Consider the following 17,473-nt stretch of genomic DNA (forward strand, 5'->3'; position numbering starts at 1 on the left):
GGTCCTGCCTGGCACTTGTCACCCGCTACATAACTGTAGCTTGGATGACATGGAAAGAAACAGGGTGACATCTCAGAATCTTAGAGCTGTTGTCTTCAGTGGGTGAAGCTGGAGTCCAGCAGTACAGATGTGTGTGCCCGATGGCCATTCCTGGTCCTTAGTCTGAGCTTGGGGGCCAGAACACATGTTGTGAGTGACTATTTGCCAGGCTCCTGGCTGGCTCACAGGCTGCCCTGCCCCCAGGTTTGTGTGGGCTTGGTGCCAGCTCCTCTAGTGACAATGACAGTGAAGGACTAGGCCAGGGGAGGAGAAACAGGGTACTTGGGAGGGTGTGGGTGGTGCTGGGGGTTGGTCTGGGCACTAGGATTGCTTGGTGGACACCTTGGTCAGTTGTGGGGGGTGAGTCCCAGTGTTCCTATGGCTTGGAAAATGCCATGGGTGCGGACCACCTGAAATTTCTTTTTCCCCTTTGAAAGGTTTATTTACTATTTGAAAGGCAGAGTGACGGAGGCAGGGGAGTATCTTCCATCTACAGATTTATTCCCAAATGGCCACAATGGCTGAGGCTGGTCCAGGGGGAAGCCAGGATCCAAGAACTCCATCCGGGTCACCCATGTAAGCTGCCATCTTCAGCTGCTTCTCCAGGCGCGTGAGCAGGAGCTGGGTCAGAACCAGCACTCTGACATGGGATACGGGCATAGAAAGCAGCAGCTTACTCTTCTGTGCCACAGTGCCGCTGTCTGCGGTTGAGTTTGGCTTAGTCTCTGAGTTGCATGATTCTTTCTGCTCTTGTCTTCCTCTGCTAGGTAAGAAAGACCACTGGTAGTAATACTTCTTCCCTCTGTCAAGAGCGGTTTTAAACACAGTGTGTAAACTTTGGTTTCATTCATTCATTCAACAAGCATTCATTGAGTGTCTGTCATGTGTCAGAACTTCCAGCTACTGGCTCTAAACTTTCTCTTTTTATCAGGGTCTTTGATTACTAAGGCAAAGAATGTAAAAATTGTGCAAAATATTTTTATTTACTTGAAAGAGGCAGGTAGAGAGAGAGAGAGAGAGAGAGAAAGCTACCTGCTGATTTACAACCTAAATGCACACAATAGCTAGCAGCTGGTCTGGCTGAAGCCAGGAACCACAAACTCAACTGGGGTCTCCTACATGGGTGGCAGGGACCCAGGTACTTGAGCCGAGTACCCCTGCTGCCTTCCAGGGTATGCATTATCAGGAAGCTGGAATTGGGTGCACAGCCAGGACTTGAACCCACACCCTCTGATATGGGACGCAGACATGCCAGGTTGGGTCTTAACTGTTGTGCCAAGTGCCTATCCCTCAAAGGATGTTAAGATGGATAGACGGATACATCCTGGTTTGCCTTCCTTGAAGGTAGGCACGATGTTTTACCTGGCAAGGTGAGAAGAGAGGGGTTCACATAGACGAACTCCTCACCTCTAACGCTTCACAGGGTTGTTGGAAGCCCCAGCCCTGTGCCCCGTCGGGTAGGCTCCCACTCCACAGTAACTATAGCTACTCTTTCCAGATCCTTCAACCGAGCTGGTTGGTGGCTCTGAATGTATTGAGCTTGGTTCAAACCATTGGCGAGCCGAGTTCCGCAGCTGCCGCGAGGGCTCCTGTGATGTGAGTACTGTCCTCACTCTCCTTTCCACTGGTTGCCAGGCCCCGTGAGTTACCGGGCGTGGAGCTGGCTCTTGAGTGGCCGCCCGGATGATCAGGACAGCAGTGTTGCACTAACTCACCCAGGCCCACGTTAGACATCACTCTGCCCCAGGCCTTGACGTCTGCCAGCTCGGAGGTGATTTGGGGAGCCTGGCACATTCTAAGGAGCCATTGAAATGATGCCACGGAGCGATATTCTTTTTATGTTTTCAAAGGTTTATTTATTTATTTGAAAGGCGGAGTGACAAGAGAGGGAGCAACAGAGAGGAGAGGGCGAGTGAGCGAGTGAGCGAGAGATCTTTCAACATCTTGTTTACTCTCCAAATACCCACAACAGCTTGGGCTGGGCCAGGCAGGAGCCTGGAGCCAGGAACTCCATCTGGGTCTCCCACATGGGTGGTAGGAAGCCAGGCACTGGGGCCATCACGTGCTGCACATTAGCAGGGAGCTGGATTGGAAGTGTGAAGAAGCAGCCAGGACTCGAACCAGGCACTCTGAATTGGGATGTGGGTGTCCCTAGCAATGGTTTAACCCTCTGGCCATGACCTACCCCCAGAGCAGTCATGAGTCTTGGAGAATTTGATGGAAACTCTGGGTCTTCTGTCTAGAAAAACACACCGCCCACATGTGGGTGCGGTGTTTTGCAAAGTATTGGTGAGGTCTCCAGGGACTGGGAGCCCTCGCCTGCCTGCCCTGGTGGGGGGCCGTGCACCCTTTCTGGGGAGGCGGCTCCAGGCAGCCTCCCCTCCCTTGGCCTCAGTGAAGTGAGATCCGAGCATTTTTCTCATCAAGCTCAAATCAGCCGTGTGAAACCTCAGAGGGCCCTCTCTCTGCCGTCCGAGTCGGCTCCGTCTGAGCAGTCCTACAGGTTCTGCACCGTAATCAGTGTCATTGGGAGTCTGCCGAGGTTGTGCGGCACTTAATTGGTTCTTTGGAGGAAAATGAGTCACCATCAGGAGTACAGGCTGCAGGGCAGGGAGACACGGAGGGAAAGCTCAAGTGTGCCCTCACCGCGTCTCCCAGGCTGCAGTCTGCGACGCGCCCACTTCTGCTCACGGGGCTCAGAGAGGTGTTCAGAGCCACCGAGACAAAGCATGCTGCCTCCTCTGCCACCCCCACCCCGTCTTCCTTTCTCTTCTTCCTTTTCTGCATGGGGAGCCGTGTCTAGTGGAGGGGGGAGGGGACAGGCCATCCGCTCTGACTGTCAGAGCTGATCACTGCTGACCTTATCAAAACCCGGAATCAATACACTCTCCTCCCCGCAGCCCAGAAAAAAATCATAAGGAGTTTGAACCAAAGCAATTTGAGGAGCAGAATCGCCTGGATCAGGAGGCACGCTGGTGAGCTCATGGCTCTCGGAGACCTCCTGTGCCCTTCCTCACGGTCAAGAGCGGCTAATGCTAATGCCCCCCTAAGACCCTCGTTCAGGACGGGCACTGAGGACGGCAGGAATCTGAAGCAGACTTTGTTAATCAAGCCTGCCTCCTGGCCGGCTGCTAGTCTGAGCTCAAAGTCGCAGGCGTGTTGTGCAGGAGGCCCGTGAGGCTGGGGCAGAGGTCTGAGCCCTCCCCAGGACCCTCCAGGCCTGGCCCTGGAGCAGAGGTCACCCAGATTCCAGCTGTACCATTGGAAAAGCCAACGCATGTCACTGATTAAGTGCCAAGGGGCCTTCATGGTGTGACCGCCTCTCTCTGCTCTTGTCTCTTTGCAAGACTTGCTTTCTTCTTTCCTCTTCTCACCTCACCTCTGTTTCTGGAGGCAGGAAATGGGCAAGAATGAACATCAGAGAAAACAGCTGTGGGTGGAAAGGAAGGGGAGTTAGGTGGGGTTGTCTGATTGTCCAGCAGAGCTAACAACTTTCATGCAAAAGATGAGGGTCATCTCTGGTGTATGTGGGGGTGCTGGGTGGGGGAGGGGAGCCTCCGTCCTCCAGAACATCAGAGGGTGTTCCCTGGTGGGGGTGGAGCCTCAACTCCCTTGGCCATGCCTCCCATCCCTCCTCTGGCCTTCTCAACCCTTCTAAGCTTAGCCCAGTGCTTGGGTGCTGTGCCCCATCCTTCCCCCTGGCATTCCCACCGGCTCAGCTCCTGCAGCAGCCGGAGCCGCTGCAGCCCAGGTGCCCAGGGCTGGCAGAACCGTGAAGCCTCCAGTGGGTCAGGCTGCTGCAGCGCCAGCGTTAATGAGGAGCCTGCGGTCTACAGGTCTGCTCCAAGGAGGAGGCTGGGAGGCATAGCTCTCAGGATCTGCGGCTGCTGATTCGGGGGAGGGGAACGGTCACCAGGAGAGCCAGCAAGCAGCCACAGTGGCAGGTGGGTCCCGGGACGTCAGTAATTGAGGGGAATGCAATGCCAGTGATTATTTTAATCACATGAGTAAATGGAAGGAAACCACTCTTGAATAAGCAATAAGGCAGTGAGGATGGGGCGGCACAGGTAGGAGTTCTCCTCTGTGTGGCTGGAGAAAGTGAGGTGGAGGCAGATGGGACGAGTACCCTGAGCCTCCAGGGTCACCAGCTCGCAGAGTCCATGCCTGTGGTGTCGGAGTGAGGCTTTGCAGGTCCCCGTGCGGGGGAAGGTGCCCCAGCAGCAGGTGAGGCCTCCATGAACCAGCTGTCAGCACTTCCCCGCGGAGCAGCGAGAGCCCGCCCCTTGGCGCGGAGGAGCACCTGCGCCCGACCTCGCTCTTCCCCGCTGCTCCTTCCCACACAACCGGGCTCCGAGGCCTGGGCACCCTGGGAAATTCGCCATGCCCTAGAACCTCATCAGCCCGCGGGCAGGGAGCAGAAATGAACTTGGCAGCACCAGCTGCAGATGGCCCCGGCTTCTAAATAAGCATTTCATTATGCTTGGAACCCAGGGAAAACATGGCTCAAGTTATAGGGAAAAAATAAATGGGTAAGGAAAGGCTGACGTTAAATCCTGCTAGTTGTGCGTGGCGTGTCCATAAAAATAAGCAGGGCTCTCTTTTTAAAGGGCCCGCTGTTAATTAGCCTCGGTGCCCATTCGAGCCCTTGGTCTGGTTATAACGCGGTTCTGCTGTGTGAGGAAGAGGTGGACGGCCCCACATTTTCTTTTTATGCCTACGCCTGTCATGCTGAAATTGGCTCCCGCACTCCCTAACCGTGCTTTATGGACGAGCTGCATCGCTCCTGTTTACACTCGCTGCCCGCTGCCCGCCCCTGGAAGACCCATCCTTCCGCCTTCTGGGGGTCGTGCTCAGTTCCCACTGGCATGGACAGCTGACTCCATTTCCACAAGTGGTGGGTTCTGCCTCTCTCCCTCCCTCCAGCACGGAGTGCCTGGGGGTGCTTCCTGCATGCTCTCCGTGTCACCCCCGTTGGCTTGCACACTTCCTCCTTCCCTGGAAGCAGCCGGAGTCCTGCTGTGCAGGAAGAGGCGTCCAGGCTTGTGGCGCCCAAGCAGGGGCTTAGGCTGTGATGCGGAAAACCTTCTGGATGCCACTCTGGCGTAAGATTGCAGCCGCTCTCCCACCGAGGGACCCTGGCTGAGCCCCTCTGCTGGGTGTGTCTGGGAAGTTCTGGGCCTGGGAGGAAGGATGGCTGCTATGCTCCAGGGTGTCTTGTGACTGCTTCTTTAGGTGTTTGGCTGCATAAGCTTACATTACGTGCGAGGCCAGGTGACCTTAAAGAACCTCTAGCAAGGCTAAGGGCCTCTTATTTTCAGGCTGACTGGGTGCAGAGTCCCAGATTCAGAGCAGCTATGATTGGTGCGGAAACATCCCAGGGCTCCTCCCTAGCATGGCGGCTGCGAGTGTTTGAGCCCTGTTGTGACCCGATGGTTTGCACTGTTTGTGTCATTTCATCTTCATTATTATTATTCAGATTCCGGGCGGTCAGCTGATGGATCCCAGCTTTCCCATCTGAGTTTGAGAGCTGGGTTGCAACCTATCTGTTGACTTCCGGTTCCATTTTCCTACCCTCAATTGCTGTCTTAACAATGACAATGTCCGACTTGCATAGGGGTGCCACCTTCCGTTCCTAGTGACAGGGTCGGGACTTGGGCTTCAGCTGCACTGGAGGCTGGGTGGTCCTTCACCCTTTTAGCTTCTTCCCCTGCCTCCCCTTCCCTTGGGGTTTCGGGTCTTCAGGCTCTGGGTCTCAGTTCCCCAGCTCAGAGACTCTGTCCCCTCCTGTGGCAGTCTTGGCTTTTCTTTCTGGACGTTCTGTGACCTGTGAGGCAGGAGGGCTCTGCCCTGGTGCAGGTCTGTTAGCCCTCCAGAAGCAGCCGCTCTGGGGTGCACTTGCTCTTTCCTGTTCTGTGCAGTGTGGCGACACACATCTTTAAAATATTCATTTTCTGATTCTAAAAGTAATACATGGCAGTTATAGATAATGTGGAAAACATGGAAAAATCATAGAAGAAAATCAAAACTGGGATTTATAGGATTACAAGTATGCAGACATTATCATTGTTATAATTTGAGGTTTTTCCTTCCTGATATATGCACTTTTAGTATAAAGGAAATATCACTTGTAACCTCATTTTACATTTACCAACAGATCATGAATATTTTGTCATCAAATGAATTTCAAAAACATGATTTTAAACAGGTGGTAAAATATCATGGTTTATTTAATCAATTGTTAAGTAGAATATTTTGATGATTCCCGATGTTTTGTTATTATAGATAACACAAATTAACATAGTTGGAGTTGATTCAGTTAGCTTATTGTACGCATCTCTGCTCAGCTTGCCACACCAGACCTTGAGAACTGCATCTGAAAGATGGAAGGGTGGGCGTGTCTTTCAGTGGGTGCTGGGTGCTGGGTGCTGTCCCGGCTGCTTCCAGGGAGGGTCGCCAAGTTTTATTCCATCCGTTGAGGAAAAGACTTGACTGTGTTGGGATCAAGCGATCCAAGTAAATGCCCACCTCTCATATTCACCACTGTGATTTCAACAGAAGTGGAATTAAAAGATGCTTCAGGATTATATGGAAATTCTAGGTTTAGTTTTTTGAAGAGACTCCACACTGTTTTTTTCTTTCTTTTTTTTTTTAAACTTATTTTATTTATTTGAAAGGCAGAGTTATAGAGACAGAGAATGAGGTGAGGAAAAGAGAGAGAGAGAGAAAGAGAGAGAGGGAAAAAGATCTTCCATCTAGTGGTCCAAATGACTGCAATAGCCAGGAGTAGGAGCTTCATCCAGGTCTCCCATGTAGGTGCAGGGACCCAAGCAAATGGGCCATCCTCTGCTGCTTTCCCAGACACATTAGCAGTGAGCTGGATTGGAGGTGGAAGAGATGGGTCTCAAACCAGCGCCCATATGGGATGCTGGCGTCACAGGTGGAGGCTTAACCTGCTGTGCCACAATGCCAGCCCCAAGAAAATGTGACCTAGATGTTATAGAATACTACGTAGCCATAAGAAAGCATTTTTGATAAGGATATGGACGGGAAGGACATTGTATTAAGTGAAATTAGTCAGTCTCTGACAAACACTGCATGATCTCACTTGTAAGTGCAGTCTAAAAAGTTGATCTCATAGAATATGAGAGTAGGAAGGTGATTGCCAGAGATTGGGGAAAGGAGGGAGGTTAGGTGGATGGGGCGCTCTTGGTGAACAGGTGCGTGTGTAGAGTTGGATTGGAAGAACAAGTTCTGGTGTTCCGTGGTGCAGCAGGGCAAATACCATTAGCAATTATGTGTTATAGACCTCCAAACAGAAGAGAGGGTTTTGAATGTACTCACCATAAACAAATGATAGAAGTTCAAGGTGAAGGATACGCTATTTACCAGAGTTGATTGTTACCCAAAGTATACATGAATCAGAAGGTCACATTGTACCGCATAAGCACACACAAATATATGTCAGTCAAAAAATTAAAGGAAGATATTTTACTTGCTCTGGCTGTATAACAATTTAAAACTTAGTAACTTAAGACAAATCTGTTATTTTGTTCGTAATTTTGTGAGGCAGTAATTTGGGAAGGCTGGGCAGTTCTCCCGTGGGGGTCTCTGTTGTCTCTGCTGTCAGATGTGGGCTGGGACTGGAATCACCTGACATCTGGATAAGGCTGGACATCCAAGGTGGCTCTGTCAAGTGCCTGCTGTCATGCTCTCTGCTGCCTGCTGATGGGCCTCTTCTGTGCCTGTGGTCTCTTGCCAGCCCAGTGATCTCGTGGGAGTTAGAATTCTGACCTGGTGGCTGATTTCCCCCAGATACAATGTTCTGAGAGGTGCAGGAGGAAGACACAGGACCTTTTATGAACTTTCAATAGGAGAAATGCAGATTTGAGGCTGTTCAAAAAACTGCCTTAGAGGCCAGCTGTGGTGAAGCAGATGAAGCCACTGCCTGCAGTGCCAGTATCGCATGTGGGTGCCAGTTCAAATCCTGGCTGCTCCACTTCCAATCCAGCTCTCTGCTATGGCCTGGGAAAACGGTAGAAGATGGTCCAAATCCTTGGGCCCCTGCACCAGTGTGGGAGACCTGGAGGAGGCTCCTGGCTCCTGGCTTTGGATCAGCACAGCTCCGGCCTTTATGGCCAACTAGGGAGTGAACCAGTGGATGGAAGACCTCTCTCTCTCTCTCTCTCTCTCTCTCTTTCTCTCTCTCTCTCTGCCTCTCAAATAAATAAATAAATCTTAAAGAAAAAACTGCCTTAGAAGATGTTTTACATATAAGCATCCACTGGGCAGTACTGGTGATGCATTCACCATCAGCAGCACTCAAATATTTGAAGGTTCAATGTCTAAGGTGTCCGGAGATCATCCTGGATATGTGAATGGCTGTCATTAGCTTTGTGTTGGGTTAATGTGTGTATGCATCATATTTTTAGCACTATAATGAAACATGTGAGTCAATTAACTTTATAAAGAGCAAAGGATTACTCAGCTTACAGATTTAGAGGTTCAGGTTCATGGTCAGGTGGTTGACCCTGCTGGTTTGGTCTCTGTTGGGGGCAGTGGATAGGAATGGCACAGTATGTGAAATAGAAGGGTCACATGGCAAGCCAGGAAGCAGAGAGATTGGGTGAGCCAAAACTCGGGATTTTATAGCAATCATCTCATGAAAACTCAAACAATCACATAAGAACTAGTTTCCTAGGGCGTATGCCCCGTGACCTAACTAACCACTGGCCACCGGGCCTCACCTCCTACAGTTCCACATCTCCCAGTAGAGCCACCCTAGGGATCAAGCCTTTAACACATGGGCCTTTGGGGGTGTACTCACACTAATGTGCAACGATATGTGCATGGGAATATGGGAAGTGTAACTAGTCTGGGGGAGGCACTCATGATTCAGTGTGAATGACAGTTGAGAGTTCAAGGTCTGGGGTGCAGTCCCATCACTGGCCTGGGTCTGATTGGCTGTTGATGCCTAGGCAGCCTTGACATGAGAAGGGTGTTACGAGAGTCCAGCCAGGTTTGATAACACTGGTTTCAGTAGTTTCTGTGGGAAGTAACCTGGAGTCACAAGTGGTTAGCCCACTGGTCCCTTCCATGTCTGCACTACAGGAGCCCCATCCTGGGACTAGGAGGGGTTTCCTGTTCCTGACCACTGGTTTTTAGTGAATGGGCTTTGTTGTAGGGTCTTGTGTATTGATGTCTGATTTGATCAACCCTAAGCAAGGCAGTTAGGAAAGAGTCCCCGAAGGCCCTGGTGGCTACCCGTTTTCATTAGGAACCCAGTGTAGCTCAGGGCATCTGTGCCGCCATCTCCCCTTCAGTGTCATCTTTGGACAGGTGGTCCAGCTGCCTCTCAGGGCCCTTCGGATCAGGATCCTGTCCCTGAGACTCATTGCTTTTCATGATTTCCTGGATCCACATCCACAGTTTTCTGCATGTGTCCCTCCAGAATCTCCCGGAGAGAGGTTAGGAGTAGAGTCCACATCCTGCCCATCCCCTGTCAGGCGTGCTCAGCACCAGGCAGGGCGGCGCGGATCAGAACCTTCTGGAAACGTTTTCAGATAACGTTCAGCCAGTGGTGAAGGGGAGTTTGGCAGGTCCAGTTTGAAATGGTTTTCAGCTCAGCTGCCACCTCCTCACCAAAGCCCTGCTGTGTAGGGAGTTTTCTTTTGCATGCCAGCCCAGGAGGTCCTTGGCAAAGGGCAAGGCAGGTGTTACCACCCATTTCACAGAAGAGAAAACCAAGGCACAGGGAGGTTGAGTGACTGACTTGTAAGTCTCAGGGCTGAGGGGCTGGCGATGTGGCGTAGCGGGTAAAGCCACTGCCTGCAGTGCTGGCATCTCATATGGGTGCCAGTTCAGGTCCTGGCTGTTCCACTTCCAATCCAGCTCTCTGCTGGGGCTTGGGAGAGCAGTACAAGATGGCCCAAGTGCTTGGGCCCCTGCACCCTTGTGGGAGACCAGGAAGAAGCTCCTGGCTTCTGGCTTCAGATCAGCACAGCTCCAGCCATTGCAGCCATCTGGGGGTTGAACCAGCAGATGGAAGACCTCTGTCTCTGTCTCTCTCTCTGCCTCTCCTTTTCTCTCTGTGTAACTTTGACTTTCAAACAAGTAAATAAATCTTTAGAAAAATAAATCTCGGGGCTGAATTTCCGGCTCCTCTAGGAATCACTCAGTAGGTCCCCTCCTGTGACGACCCCAGGGGCGCTCCCTTCACTGTGCCATTCCAGGGCTGGAGTGACCAGCAGGTGTTTACTTGGACTGTGTGGGTGGCTCAATGGCTACAGGCTCTAGGATGGAGGAGCTCTGGGGCTTAGAAGGCGTCCCCTGCTGTGTGGCAGAGACACCATCCCTCCAGCCGTCTGATTAGCTTGTCAATTTTGGTCAGAACTGGGTTGTGAAGGTGACACCTCCTCTGGTGGGAACGCTGAAGCCATTAAGGATGCACAGCACATCCCCAAACACAACAGTGAGGCCCCACTCCTCCAGAGTGGAGGCTGGTGGTGAAAAGTAGCAGAACAAGCCTTTATTTTACATTTCAAAGTGTGGGTAGGGGAGGCAGGCTGGCCTGATGCTTGGAAGTCAGTCTGGGCAGAAGCCAGCTCTTCAAGATCGGATGCATCTTTTTGATGCAAACTACAAAGGGGTATCTGGAGGAAAGGGCTTTATCTCCAGTCAGCAGGAACAGTGGATGTTAACTGGGTATCCCCCAGTCCTGTAACCCTTTGGTGGGGGGGAAACAAGCAAAGGTGAGAACCACAACAGAGACACCCATGGTCAGCTCAAGAAGAGAAGAGCTGTACCCACCTAGAGTTACCAGTGGGTTTCTGACAGTGACAGAATTAGATAGATGGGGGCTGGCGCGGTGGTGCAGCAGGTTAACACCCTGGCCTGAAGCGCGGCATCCCATATAGGCACCGGTTCTAGTCCCAGCTGCTCCTCTTCCAATCCAGCTTTCTGTTGTGGCCTGGGAAAGCAGTACAAGATGGCCCAAATCCTTGGGCCCCTGCACCCATGTTGGGGACCTGGAGGAAACTCCTGGCTCCTGGCTCTGGATCGGTGCTACTCCAGCCGTTGCGGCCGTCTGGGGAGTGAACCAGCGGATGGAAGACCTCTCTCTCTCTGCCTCTCCTTCTCTCTCTGTGTAACTCTGACTTTCAAGTAAATAAATAAATCTTTAAAAAAAAAGAAGAATTAGATAGAGAGCAGGGCTCCTCCTGCTCTTCATGCCCCCTGGAGCTTCCTGGGGTCTCCAAACACTGGGGCTGGCGTTCACATCACTGCCAGCACTAGGGACCCAAGTGCCTAGTGGAACCAGGTATTTTCTCTCTGTAACGTGGCACATTTTCAGTTTTGAACCTCTTCTGAATGCCATCCCATCTCCCTGCCCGTGGTGGAGAATGAGCAGAGAGTTAACACAGGAGGTCCACAGCTGGCCTGGGGAGGCTCCCAAGCCTCCTTCCCTGCCACAGGGCTCAGGGGACCTCTGTTTATAAGGGCCTCATGTTGCCATGTAAAGTGCGGAGCTGTGACTAATAGCCACACCCAGGACTTACAGTATCATTTTCTTGAGATGTTTGAATCACCAAGTGGATGTCTTGAGAGAGGAACAGAGGGCAGGTTGACTGCAAAGGATGTGAGCCCTGGGCTCTGCCTGGAGACCGCACACTTTGTTGGGAATTTCACCGGGAAATAAGGGGAAGGAGATAAAGAGAACCAACAAAGAATGGGGAGGACGGAGAGGAGCTGGAGCCAAGGCCTCTGCTGTCGGGTTTCAGAACTTGGCAGAGATTCATCCCTGAGGCCATCCGTGGTGAATCCGCTGGGTTTTCCACCAGACGTTGTGGCCGCCAGGCTTCCTGATCAGTAGTCAGAGAACCGGGTTCTCCTTCGGGCTAAGGGTGTATCCGCCGTGTCTGTGCACTAGGAACCGGATTTCAGGCTCAGCTGCTCCAGAAGCTTCTTCCCTGGGCAGGGGAGGCCCCCAGAGTCTGTGCAGCCAGCAAGTGGGGCACTGAGGCTGGGACCACAGTGCCCTGACTTCGCTAACAGATCCTGGAAAGGTACTACAAGCTCCTGATGGAGACTGGGGGTCCCAGTTTGGCTTTCAGAATCCCTGGATTGACAGGTACTGGGGCAACGTCGAGACTTCTCACTCTTGCTAAGGAACAGATCATCAGCTGTGTTCAAAAAGTGTCTCTGCTTTGAAGGTGCGACTGTTTCCCACACAGGTGTATTACCTGCGGATGAAAGGAGTGAGTGGGAGAACGGAAAGAAGGGAGAAATGGATGTGCTTTGCAAGATAGTTGAGGATCAGGGTTATTTTACAGCCCCGTTTCTTGGAGGGAGCTCTTGATGAGTGGGGCATCCTGCTCAGAGGGAGAGCCCATCCTGTCCACTCGTGCTCATGCCTGGTCATCCGGCACCTTTGATAGAGGCCAACTACAATAATTTACATTTGCAGAACGCACGTTGCCAAGAAACTCAAAAACATATTGTGAATGTCATGTGCTGTGACAGGCGCTATTATCCCGCGAGAGAGATTGCAACGCATCATGCAATAATTAATTTACAGATACCAGAAAACCAGAGGGTACTGGATGGAAACCAACGTGAGTATGCAGGGAGCCAATCCCAGCACACCAATTTAATTTCCTCCCACGTCAGAATGACAGGTCTGGAAGATAAGGCAAAAGCAATAGACGTAAAATACCCTGACTCCAGGAAGCCCTTTAGCTCTGTTCCATATGATGTCCTCATAAACATGCTATGAAAATATGGCGCAGCCTCTGCTATTGTTATTTAGTCTTTGATTTATCCTGGTTCCCTTTCCCTAAAGAGTTCGAGTGGAGTGTTCTGGGGAAAAATATCTGCCGCGCAGGAGTGCTCGGGCAGGGCCGCGCTCAGTATCCGGGTCTGGAATCAGTCTTGTTCGGAAGATGATGACAGAGATAACTCATGACACAGCTCTTTAACAGTGACAAAAGGCCGAGCGCTCGGTCCCAAACCCAGCTCTTAGCATTCTACACTCAGATCATTTCCTGCTCTCCCATGACACTGCCTTGAAAGGGGCCATTCACTCAATGATCCCAGAGTGACCACAGATTTTCCAGGACTGTGAGGAAAAGGTCTTAAAACAGTGATATTTGCAGTGGAGTTGGGAGCAGGTGGTTTCCTAATGATGGTAGCCTCCAGCCCTGTGGCCTCCAGGTGGGCTGGCTGGGCAGCTTGGAGGCAGGTGCAATGCTGGGCGTGTGGTCCAGGCGAGAGTAGAATGACTAAGGTGGAGAAGGCGTTCCCTCTTCAGGGACTGGGGTGAAGACAGGGGTTTCCCAACCCTCTAAGAGGACCCCAAGGACCCCCAGAGAGCTGCTGCACCTGTTGCTGGGTATGTGTGTGGTCCCAGCAGGTGCTGTCTGAGCCTGCCTGCTGACCAGTGGGGCCGGGTAGGTAGGAGAGGACTGCTGTTTGTCCTGTATTGGGGGGTCACAGGGGCAGAGCAGGGAGGGGCTGGTGATTGTCTGATGGCTCCTTCACTGCTAGCCCACCAGGGCGCCATGATCCACCACGGTTCAGATGCCTGCTGGCGTGGGAGACCCTCTGCAGCCCGAGTGCCCAGGGAACACATGAGCACAAGTGGAAAAAGAAAACTCATCACTCACTTGGCGGGGGGGGGGGGGTGATAAACAACCAGAAGAGGTGGCTTTTACAGAGGGAGCACAAAATGACGGGGCCTGAAGAGAGCTGTCCTGGAAGGACTCTCAAGGAAAGCTGGGGAACCACACTGGGTTTTTAGACAACTAAAAGCAAGTTCTTCATTGGAAATTTGGTAGGCCAGCTCTACGAGATTAGTCATTGCTGGGAACCAAGTTCGTGTTCTGAACGGTCACGTGGTGGGGACAGCTCACAAAGCGAAAACACACAGCCAGAAGATGTGCAGAGGGTGGAGAAATCTCATAGGAAAAGCCCGATGGTTCTAGAAGTGTCGATGGACAGAAAGAGTAGAAGGAACACTTTGAGGACGGAAGTGCTCCCTGAGGGTTCTAGGACTGCGGCAAATAGACACAGCCTGGACCTGGCCAGGTGGGCGGGCTGTGCCCCAAAGAAAGGGAGACAGTTTTGCAGGCTGTTGAAGGGAAAGTGAAGGAAAGACCTTCAGACTTATTCACAAAATCGGGAGCCAGAAGACTGGGCCAGTATTCACCAATGCTGAAAGAAAGAAAAGGATTGTGATCTGAGGATCCTGCACCCAGTCAAGGTCAGGGTCATTGTGCAGGGCATTTTCAGACATCCTGGCGACTGTGAGTATTCCACGTGCAAGGCCAAATGCTGTAAGGGACCGTGGAGTTATTGTAGCCTCCCTGCCTCCCCCTAACAATCGCATTAGTTTTCCCCTTTGTGTGTGCCCGTGGTGAGCGAGCGGCAGCGCCCAGTCCTGGGAGCAGGGTGTTAAACATCATTCGATGGGCTTCAGAAGGGTTTGATGCTTATTTGCATTTAGAAACTGAGCTGCCCGTAATAAATATAATCTCGTGTCTGTATGGGAGGCTCCAGGGAAACACACTTGGTTGCCGTGGAATTTCCCGAGGGGAAAAGCAAGACATACTGCTACGTGACGGGAGGTCCCTTCCTGACAAGTTCCCACCTCGGCTTGCCAAGCTGAGCAAATTAAAATGCAGGATGCTCAGTTATGTTTGCATTTCAGGTGCACAATGGAAGAAACTATGTATACCTGTGTCCTAATTACTGCATGGGCATCCTGTATCTTACCTGGGAACTCCATTTGCACCTCAGCCTGGAGCCACAGCTTTCAGGGAGCTTGGTGCGTTAGCTACAGATAGACGCTTAACACTGAAGGTTCAGTGGGAGGGAGAATGGGAAACCTTGACAATGAGGTCAGTGCCAGTGTGGGAGCCAGAGAAAGAAGAGTTTCGGAGCACCAGCCTCTCTCTGTCTCTCTGGGCTTGAAACACATTTGAACTGGTCCTTGCTTTCGTGACATTTAAAATCGAGTTATAAAGGTTGTGTGGGTGTGAGATAATAAAAAGCTAATTGTCATCAACGATTTACCATGCATCAGCCCTATGCAAAGCAGTTTTTTGAAAAATTTGTTTATTTGAAAGAGCAACAGAGAGAGAGAAAGAGAGGGAGCGAGTGCACTTTCATCTACTGGTTCACTTCCCAAATGGTCATAACAGCCAGGGCTGGGCCAAGCCAAAATCAGGAACTCCATCTGGGTCTCTTGTGTGGGTGGCAGGGGCCCAAGCACTTGGGCTATCTTCCATTGCCTTCCCAGGACATTAGCAGGGAAGCGGATTGGAAGCCGAGCAGCTGGGACTTGAACTGGCACTCCGATAGGGGATGCACTCCAACGCCAGCCCTGCTAAGCGTTTTAGCTCTTCTGTTCTTCCACATATGGATCCCGTTGTTTTACATGGGACACTGGGGTGCAGAGTTTAAAGCACTTGCTTTAAGTTACACAGCCCATGAGTAGCAGAGTCAGCGGGACACAGATCCAGGTTCGCTTGACCCTGGGAGCTGCACTCTTCTCCTCTGTGCCATCCTACTCCACAGTCAAGTGCAGTGAGGGCTTAACCGCAAGCAAAGCCCAGTGCGGGTGCTGTGTGCAGGTGTTGGTGGGTGGGGGCCAGATTGATCACGGGTGTCTTTTGGCCAAGGAGACCCAGAAACTGAGCTCTCACGGATAAGTCTGAGCTTGAGTTGGTGGAAGGAGAGAGTGGTAAGAGCATCAGCTGGGGCTGGTGGAGGGAGGACCCGGTGGGGTGGGTGGTGATGGGAGGGGTGGGGTGGGCGGTGAGGCAGTGCCCGACAAACGGGGAGACAGGAGAAGTGGAGTGAGCCTAACAGAGGAGATTGTCTGTGTCCAGCGTGGCACATGGAGTGTCCAGAGGTTAGCCAAAAGGCCAGACGCAAGGGATGCGTCGTGGAGGAAAGCATGGGAGAATTGGCGTGGGTTTGAGGGGCCATGGGTGACACTCTGGCCATTGTAAGCTTTTGGTCTTTACCTTAATGTCAACGGAATCCATGGCAGGCTTAAAAAATTATGAGAGTGGGGAGAGAGAGAGAGCTTATCAACTGACTCACTCCCTAATGCCCACAATGACTAGAACTGGACAGGGTTGAAGCCAGGAGCTGGGAACTCAATCTAGGTCTCCCATGTGGTTGGCAGGAACACAATGTCTTAAGCCACGGCTGCTGCCTCTCAGGGTTCGCATTAGCAGGAAGCTGGCATCAGGAGCCAGAGCCGGGAATCACACCCGGGTACTATGATGCGGCTCATGGGCTTCACCACTCCGCTAAGCGTCTGCTCCCCGTGAAAGGGTTTTAGGATGAGGAGTGGTGAGGGTGGGGGTGCAGGTGCCAGGACTTGGAGATGGATGGGAGTGCCCAGTGGGAATGTGCCCTCAGAGTCCCCGAGTGGTGCCCCCAAGTGGAGAGACCCCCGTAAGCTCGCTGTGGGGAGGGGACTTGCAGAGGGAAGAGGCTTTGCTGGGTGCCGTGCTGGAAGGCTGCTGCTCCTAGGGTAGGAAGTGACTGGTGATACCTTCTCGGGCAGGGCACAGGGAGGCTGTCCTGGTTAGAAACAGGGCTGCACGCCAGTCTTTTTTTTTTTTTTTTTTTGACAGACAGAGTGGACAGTGAGAGAGAGAAAAAGGTCTTCCTTTGCCCTTGGTTCACCCTCCACACTGCGCTGATCTGAAGCCAGAAGCCAGGTGCTTATCCTGGTCTCCCATGCGGGTGCAGGGCCCAAGGACTTGGCCACCCTCCACTGCACTCCTGGGCCATAGCAGAGTTGGCCTGGAAGAGGGCAACTGGGACCGGCGCCCCAACCGGGACTAGAACCCGGTGTGCCGGCGCTGCAAGGCGGAGGATTAGCCTACTGAGCCACGGCGCCGGCCAGGCCAGTCTTGAGAATGCGTTTGTAGCAGTGACAGGCAGTGACAGGGTGGCTCTGTGTGTCTCCCCATCTCACGGCCAGCGCATGCACCATGTAAACAGGTGGTACGGAGCCCACACAGAGACCTAGCACCGTGAAGGTAGCACAGGCTTGGGGCTGGCTGGCTGCCTTTGACATTCCCTCCCAGACAGCCTCCACCCCAGCACACTGGCTTTACATAAAACCCACGTACCCTTCCAGATCACCCAGCATATGGGCCAGGCTCTGTCCCCGACACAGACCGTGGGCAAGCCAAGCCGACGCCATGTAAGGCGGCAGAAATAAAATGTGTAATTGTGCTCTAAGACACCTTAATTGTTTATTAATTACTCCATAAATCACAGTGACACCTGTGTTTGTGCTCCCCTGGATTCATTCACACGAGGTGGGGGTTGGAAGTACGATGTGCTTCCTGGACCGAGGACTAACGGGGCCCTTAGGTGGGGGGGGAGGTGCCTGGATCAGGGCAGGGACACC

At 52.3% G+C, this 17,473-nt stretch overlaps 1 long non-coding RNA gene across 1 annotated transcript in view; it reads left to right on the plus strand.

Moving 5' to 3' along the window:
- Nucleotides 1-3,668: 3,668 nt before the first annotated feature.
- The window catches only part of LOC149127158 (uncharacterized), an 84,950-nt gene continuing 71,145 nt past the window's right edge, over nucleotides 3,669-17,473 (plus strand). Inside the window, exon 1 of the long non-coding RNA XR_016232132.1 lies at nucleotides 3,669-3,983. This is a non-coding gene — a long non-coding RNA (uncharacterized LOC149127158). The remainder of the gene's footprint in view (nucleotides 3,984-17,473) is intronic.

This window comes from Oryctolagus cuniculus, chromosome 4 (assembly GCF_051225735.1).
Source record: "Oryctolagus cuniculus isolate XC-2025 breed Fujian yellow rabbit chromosome 4, ASM5122573v1, whole genome shotgun sequence".
NCBI classification, from domain to species: domain Eukaryota; kingdom Metazoa; phylum Chordata; class Mammalia; order Lagomorpha; family Leporidae; genus Oryctolagus; species Oryctolagus cuniculus.